This window comes from Echinops telfairi, unplaced genomic scaffold (genome assembly GCF_000313985.2).
Source record: "Echinops telfairi isolate 266 unplaced genomic scaffold, ASM31398v2 ScPeMD7_1713;HRSCAF=2227, whole genome shotgun sequence".
Lineage (NCBI taxonomy): Eukaryota > Metazoa > Chordata > Mammalia > Afrosoricida > Tenrecidae > Echinops > Echinops telfairi.
In genome coordinates, this window is record NW_022105611.1 from 8,366,578 (window position 1) to 8,375,254 (window position 8,677).

Below are 8,677 nucleotides of genomic sequence, written 5' to 3' on the forward strand. Positions count from 1 at the left end.
CTCAGTGAGAAGACCCTTAATGAGATGATGGACAGAGTGGTTGCACCGTGGGTTAAATCATAACAACATCTGTGAGGATGATGCCTGATGGCCAGTAATTCATTCTGTTGTGCACAGGATTGCTCTAAGTTGGAACTGGCTGGACTGTACCTAACAACAGTAACAATGATTCACTGAATAATTTATGTTAAAAGTTTTAAAAGTATTTGTACTAATTTACATTGCAGAAAACAAGTAAACAAATGTGTTGATTTTTTTTCTTTTTTAGCTTACAGGTTGCAGTGGATCAAAAGAAAATGTTTCCTTTGTTCAGCAAAATAAAGAAAACCAGGCTTTTGAAAATGAAACTGATGAAAAAACAAATGTAAGTGTTTCCGTATATTTTTGTTTCTATATTTAATGGGCAAGATATGTCTTGTTCTCTGAGAATGCTGCTGCTAGTAGTGACTAAATAAAAGAAAATGTGTAATATAATTTCTGGCTTTGATCAGAAATAGTTGGTCACCTTCTGGGCTGACACTGAATGTGTATTATTTTGAGGAGTTGAGGCTTTGGATTTTGAGACTTGTAATTTGTGGTATATTATTAAATTACTAATATATACACAATTATTTTAAAGCTATTTAAAATATTAAATAAGGCTGTTTCAGGCCTTCTATAAAAACCCTCGCACTAGCCTTTGACAGTGATGTTGGATTTTTCAGGCCCCTCCCTTCCTCCTATTGCAGGAGGAAGGGCAATGGCTTCCTTCAGAAGGGCAATGGCTTCCTTCAGTAATCTGGAAACTGCTTTTGGTCATGTTTTTTTTGTGATTGTCATCTTGTGTATTTATAACAAATATGGAATCAATTACTCATCCATATTTTAAGTTCAAAGAGGTCGCAGGACTTTTTATGATGCATTCAAGGAAACCCAGGGGACATATATGCCTTTATAAGTACAAGTTTTACTAATTGGTGACTTCAGATTGAATTTGTTTCTACTCAATGGCTATTAATCAGTTTGATGGCAGTAACTTTGGCTTGGATTTTGGTTTATTTACTATAGCTTTCATGATATAAATAGGGATCCCAGTCTCTACTTTATTCACAGAGATACCAGACCTAATTATAAAAACAATTCAAATAATAACCAATATTTTATAAATATTTATTTAAAAAATAATTTGGAGAGGTTATATTTTCTTAGGCATGGCTTTATTTTAGCTTCTTGAAATCCAACACCAATGGTTTACCTAGAGATGGATTATTTTTGCTTTTCCCTAACTTTTCTGTCAGCTACAGTCTTCCTAGGCCTTCAATTGCTTTTAAAGTGACATGTCTACTGGCACTCATGAATGAGGAATGTGAGGAAAGGAATAATGTTATTAAATGTAATGTATAGTTTGGACTGGTTTATTTGACTTAGTTCCTTCCTAGTTACCCTCCTGCTGAGACCTTGCATTTCCGACCTAGAGGTACCTAATCAGAATATGCATTTTAACAAGATCCCCAAGTGAATCTTGCAGATCTGCAGGTGGTGCTTTTGTATGCCTGGGCTCACATAAGAATCATCTGGGATATTGTTAAAATGTAGATTCTGACTGAGTAGATCAGGGTTGGAGATGTAAATTCTCAATAGAGGGCCACACCAGGTGGAGGTTTTGAAAGCCTGGTTCATCAGCACTACTGCTCTTCTCTTACTGGCTTGGTCTTGAGATTGATCTAGGTCTTGATTGAGGCAGTCCCAATGATCACTTTTGATCATGACCTTGGAGTGTTCAGTTAAAATAAGAAGGCTAAAAAGGATGTCCCCTGCCCTTTATAAGGAAACTATGACACCCAGAACCAAATTTAACTAATGCCCAGTTTATAAAATGCATCTGAAAAAAGACCACTTTCTCCTATGCTGAAAATGCTTTTGCTTACAGTAGAAGCTGTGATTGAAACTATTTGAGGCTATTTTAATATGCTAAATATGTTTGCAGGAAAGGAAGTCACTTAATTAGGCAATGGCCCTGTTTTTCTTTAAAAGAGGAGTGGGAGGAAGGGCATACATACAGGATTCATGAATACTTAGAAAACACATCTTCAGACTTCCTGGCTGTCCACAAGGATATTTGTATTTTTGGTTCCTGAAAATAAAGTCATTTGGTCTCAGTAGGACATAAATGTGCCAACTTAACAGCCAGCTAAATTAAATAAATGCTGGCAAATGTATTAGAGAAGCTTGTCCTTTTGTCATGGGAAAGCCTGTTGGTGACCTATGTTATTTAAGCTCAAAAATCTTTGGTTTCTTCATCTTGTAGTGCAGTTACAAGTGTTAAATAAAATCCTGAATATGAACATGTTTAATACTGCCTGGAAATATGAATTTTCTATTATAATAGAGAAAGAACTAGGGAGTCCTCAGACTCATGATTGTGGCATTTTTTTGCCCAGAAACTTCTCAAGGAAGACCCTCCCATCTTACTGATTTCTACTTGTGACATTGGATTAATATTAACATAAGAGAGAATGTTCTTAATTATCTAAGAAAAAGTTTAATTTTATGCAAAGCAACATGGTAGCCATGCTTCAAAGGCTGTTGACAATAAATCACACGTTGGAGAGCACAATTGTTAAATTAATATAACACTGAAATACGTACTTTTTTATCCTTAGAATTACCGTGTTACTTCTAAGTATTCTTCCAAGTCTAAAACCCAATTGTTTTATAATAGTAAACAACAGAGAACATAAATTACAATGTCTAAAGAGAGAACCCAAAGATAATGCAATTAAAATGTGTTAGACATGCAGACAAAGACATGATTATGGAAGCAATTGTACATTCTACCTGACACGATCGAAATATGGACTGATCTGATCTCTGTATTAAGTCCCAACTCTTGGGTATCCTCCAAAACCAGAAAAAAGCTCCGCTCGGTGGAGCTTTTGTAGCATGCATGTTTCCCACTAGGCGAGCATTGGGCAACTCACTCGGAGTTAGTGCACCCAATGGCGTCATCTGGGAAGGTTCTCTCTGGTCACAGTGAATTTTTTTGTAAAGGCAGTTTCACTTGAACCTCATTTTCTGTGCTGGCCTAATTAAAAGAACAGTGTGTGGCTATGAAATTTTGTTTCCTGCTAGTGAAAAATTCCGCAGAACCTGTTGTGATGTTGAACACAGCGTATAAGGACAGAGCTATGGGAAAAATTTAAGTGTATGAGTGGTTTTCTTGTTTTAAAAAAGATATGTCAATTGATGACAAACTTCATTCTGGATGTCCATCAACTTCCCGAATGGACAAAAATGCTAACTCATAGTGCATCTGGAGTCCATTCCACCAGGCCAGACTCTTAATCAAGCATTCTATTTAGAAGGTCTGAAAAGACAGCCTAACAAAGGTCTGGTTTGTGGCAGACAGGGGACTGCTTTTGCCACCACGACAATGAACCTGCTCATGTAGCCTTCTCAGTGTGCCAGTTTTTAGCAAAAAAACACATGCTTCTCTTGTCCCATGCACTTTACTTATCTGACTTCGCTGCATGAAATTTCTTTTTGTTTCCCCAAATGAAGAGGGACATTCCAGGACAGAGATTTGACGACAGAGGAGATGAAGAAAAAAATGAGGGTGCTGTCAGCCAGCCACACAGATGAGTTTGAAAAGCATTTCTAACAATGAAATTGCAGATTGGACATAAGTATTAAGTGTAATGGAGAGTGCTTAGGTTGTTTTGGGAAAAAAATTTAAATACATAATTTTGAAAAAAAATTCCATTTGGGGAAGGCACCTCCTCGTATATATATCCCAAACAATAAACTAATGCTGGCAAATAACAAAAATATATATTTTAGACAGTAATAGGTAAAGAGTCCCAGACATATTAATGATATATGAGAGATCTGTATCTAAAATAATAAAAAGGAACAATTTCATTTGATCATATTAATTTAAGAAAGTTTCGTCAACCAATTCATATACTCGTGTTCTCAAAGTGTGTTCCCTTAACCAGATGGAGAATATATTTATTAGAAAAGTAAACTTTGGGGAACCACCTGCATGCAAATAAATCATAAGTGCTGAGAATAGAATCTAGTCGTTAGAGTTTGAATGAACTTTGCATGCTAATGTTTGAGAACCACTTAGCAATATGCTTCTACAGAGTTTCCTTAAGTTTCATAAACTTTAAGACAGTCAAACTTAGGAAGGTCCATAAAGTTATATATGCTCGTCTTAAAAAGACAATTAACTAGAAGAACTACACCAATGTACTCCTTAGCTTTCCTGCTTGCCTTTCCACATCTTTATTAGTGATCTGCCTCTGGGGGTTGATTTTTCTAACATCACTCAGAACTACGTGTTGTTAGTATTCTCTTTTACCTCCACTCTTTCACAGTTGCCGATTTCCTAACTATAGCTTCATTCAGAACCATTTTATGGATGCTGTTTTTCAGAGTGGAGGGTGTCAACCTAAAGGTATATAGCTATGGAATCAAAATCAGAAATAACATTTCATTGGATTCCTTATCTGTGTCCACCAGTTAATCTATTTGCCTGTTTAGTCTAATTCCAGTATATCAGTAGATGCTATTCCTATCATTGAGAATTAGACAATGGATCTCTTTTCCAACAAAGCAATGTTTTCATTTGAAGAGTTCACTTCATCTTAGTATGGCTTAAGGGAGCCATGGTGTTGCTCCTAGTTATATAATGAAAAAAAAAACCTTGAAACTGCAAAGGGTAATAAAAATATGAAAAAAACATGTTGCAGATATGGTTTCTAAAATTGTTTAGATTATGTATATCTAGTGAGAAATTTAATGTTTGAAAAAAAAGATTTTTAAAGATTTCAAAGAGAACTTTGAATCTTTATTGTTAAAGAAACATTTTACATTTAAAGATGTGTGTTCCTTTGTTTTAACTTCATTCTCATTATTTGACTTAGACACTTTCAAGTGATTGGGGCTCTAGAAGTATATTATGCATTTAAATAAACAATAAATAAGAGGAAGGGAGAGAAGAGTTAATGCATTCGAATTGTGGTGCTGGTAAAGAATATTGAAAGTACTGTAGACTGCCAGAAGAACAAAGAAATCTCTCCTGGAAGTACAGCCAGAATGCTTCTTGAAAGCGAGGATGATGAGGCTGCTCTTACCTACTTTGGACATGTTATTAGGAGACATGTTACTGGGAAAGGATATATTGCTAGGTAAAGTGGAAAGGAAGCAAAAAAGGGAATATCCTTGGCAAGATAGTTAACAGAGTGCCTGTAACAATGACTTACGTATAACACCAATTCTGAGAATGGTGAAGGAGCAAGCAGTATTTTGCTCTGTTGTACATAGGGTCTTGATGACACCTAACAACAATGAAAATAAGCAAAAGATAAAGCTGGAAGATTCACTATTCCAGAATCCCAGTGAGAACCAGTGAGGACTTTTAATCAGTTCTTAGAGAAACAGGATTCTCGAATAAGGAATTAATAGGACTTGGTGACTAATGGATTGAGAATTAAGTGGTATTACAGTAACAGTAGAGATATTGGGAGTAAGGCTGACCGGTAGATTAACAGGATAAGTTCATTTATTAAAATCTAATATTGAAGTAACAGTGAAACAACTAAAATGTAGAAGAATTAAAATGATTGGCTGAGAAATAATTGTGATGTCAAGAGTGGGGTGGTGTTAAAGAGTAGAAAAAGCAAAGGATCCAAAGAAAGTAGCCAGAGTTTATATCTTTGCTCTACTACTAACTAGTTTTGTGATCTCTGTCAGGTGAAATGGCCTCTCCTTTTATTTATATAAGGAGATATTACTTGCTGTTTTTCCAATCCAGCTGGAATAGTTAAATGAGAAAGTGATAACTACGGCAACCTAAACTCTGTTTATTGTATACATTTGGAGACATGAACAGAACACTAAAAAAAACAAAAACCCATCCACAAACAAACAAACAAACAGACACAAAACCACAAAACTTCAAACTTACTGCCATTGAGTCAATGCTGACTCATGGTGACCCAATAAGGCAGGATAGAACTGCCCCTGTGGGTAACTGCCCCTGTGTGTTTCCAAGTCTGTAGCTGTTCATGGAAGTAGAAAGTCCCACATGTTGAGAACACTAGAAGCCTCTTAAAATATTTTGTTTGACAATCACATGATCATTTTCCCTTTTAAGAAAAAGTTAACAGCAATTCCCTAATATGATCTAATATTCATTCCATATTTGGATTTCCCTAATTATTCTAAATATATATATTGTACTCACACATTTCCTCCACCAAATCAACTAAGTCCAGCATGATTTCTGGGCTGACTTTAGTTGAGTTTTTCTTTTTTTAATTGAGATGGGGATGGAAGGAGGCACCAATCGCAATGAATAGCACATAACCATACACCCCCATCCAGGGAAAAGAACAACAGAAACCAGAGGGGGAGGGAGACAGCTGTCGGTGTGAGATTTAAAAATAATTAACAATCTACAATCTATCAAGGGGCTACGAGGGTGGTGGGGAGAGATGGAAAAAAAGAGGAGCTGATCCCAAGGACTCAATGGAAAGTAAATTTTTAGAAAAGAATGATGAAATATATGTATTAATATGTCGGACACAATTGATGTACAGATTGCAATAAGAGTTGTAAGAGCCCCCAGTAGGATGATTTTCAGAAAGAGAAAGAGAGATGTAGAGTGGTCCCCCACAGCTATCTCATTGCATTGACTTAAAAAAAAGTTTTACTGGCATATACTTCACATATCATACATTGTAATCATTCAGTCATATTAAGAAGAGTTGTGCAGTCATCATCACAATCCATTTCAGAGCATTGTCTCCTTGTACACATGTTGTTAGCTCCCCATGTACCCATCCTCCCCTCTCATGTCTCCAGGCAGTGCTCAGTCCACTAACTGCTTTTATAGCTCTGCCTATCCTGGAGTTCATCACACAAAACACAACAGAAAGCAAGCAACCCAAACTCAACAACAATAGCTAGACAAAACAGAAAATTTTCAATCAAAAAGGAAGCAGAAAATATTAAAACCTGAAACAACTTTAAAATGTGTCCAAAGGGAGATTAAATGATAAAAGTATTAAATTTTAACCTAACTACATCTGCCATAACTGACTTTACAATGCTTTCTTGTCTAAAGAATGTCCTTATTGAAGTATTTAGAAGCATCATGATATCGGCAACTTCCAAACATTTCTGTAAAATGCCACATATAGTGAATATGGTAAATGTGAATGTTGAATTTAGGTGATAGGATACATGGGTATTTATTGTACTGTTACTTCAACTGTTACTATGTTTGACAAAATAACGTTTTAAAATTCTTTCAATAAGTGAAGGAAAGCAATGGCAACAAAAAATCCCATCAAACTAATAAAAATACAATTGATTTCTGCGGCTTGAAAAAATTTTAGCGACAGTAGTGGACAATTACTTTTAAAATGCAGCCTCATCAACATACTTACTTACTCATTGAAAATTATTATGTGGAAAAGCACGGACATAAAAAACTCAGAGTTGAAAGGTGATTTAGAAGAGCAGGACCCTGTAGATGAGCTGTTCTTAACCTGGGGGTCACCACCCCTTTGGCGTCGAATGACCCTTTCACAGGGATCGCCCTGTTCATAACAGTAGCAAAATTACAGTGATGAAGTAGCAACGAAAATAATGTTATGCTTGGGGGTTCACCACAGCATGAGGAACTGTGTTAAAGGGGAGCAGCATTAGGAAGGTGGAGAACCACTGCTGCAGGTGAATACATTGTAGGACTTTTAACCGATTTAGTTTACTTGTACTTTTATTTTTATATGTACTCTAGAGTGATCGATGATGAAAATTTATATTATACATGCCTACTTTTAATAAATGTAAAAATTCTAAAATATATGTACTTTTTTTCAGATACTGTTCTATTTTTGGTGTTTGGTGTTATAACTAACTCTGATTTCATCAACAGGAAACAGATTGCAGCCAATCTTATGAATTAGAACTTGCTGATAAAGGGGTTAAATAAACACCACAGTATATAGAACAACCAAGTCTCTTTTGAACAAAAACAGAGACATAACTAGTGGAGAGGAATATGACAATAGGAAACATAGCAGACTAGGAAGGAATTAGGAGTAAGACCTAATTGGAATCTGGAAAATTTGGGTCATAGTATTTGTCTTTTACTATCTGGATGAACTTGGGCAAATAACTCAATCTTTGTGTGCCTTACTTTTCTAATCTAAAGTGAAGAAATTTGACTAAATAATTTGTGGGCCTTGAAAAATTCTAACATCTTCATAATACTTGGATAGAATAAGGAATTGTTTATTTTTGAGACACCCCGCATTGTCCCCAACTTTTTCTCAGATTATAATGTATATCTACACTTTGATCAGCAACATCATGGGTCAACAAGGAAAATCCTGAGCTTGTAAAGGATTTCATTGAGCTTGAATCCTCAGTCAGCCTCCAGGGAATCAACAGTGAATTAAACAATTGATGTATAGCATTGGACAAATCTGCTGCAAAAGAAATCTTTGAAGTGTTGAAAGCAAAGATTCATTTTAAAGATTAAAATTGGGTGCCTCATCCTGGCCCACCAGGCCTTGAGGATGATGACCCCAAATAGAGCAGCCAGTCCACAGAGAGGACCACATGGCCAGCCCCACTATGAGACATGATGCCCCTCACTGACCCATGGCCCTGCGGGGGA

The 8,677-nt window shown here is 36.0% G+C and overlaps 1 protein-coding gene across 1 annotated transcript in view; it reads left to right on the forward strand.

Annotated features, from left to right (window-relative positions):
- Positions 1 to 331: 331 nt before the first annotated feature.
- Positions 332 to 8,677, forward strand: part of DLG2 (discs large MAGUK scaffold protein 2) — a 1,827,487-nt gene continuing 1,819,141 nt past the window's right edge. Inside the window, exon 1 of the mRNA XM_045293139.1 lies at positions 332 to 364. The gene's annotated coding sequence lies outside the window, so the exon portion shown is untranslated. The remainder of the gene's footprint in view (positions 365 to 8,677) is intronic.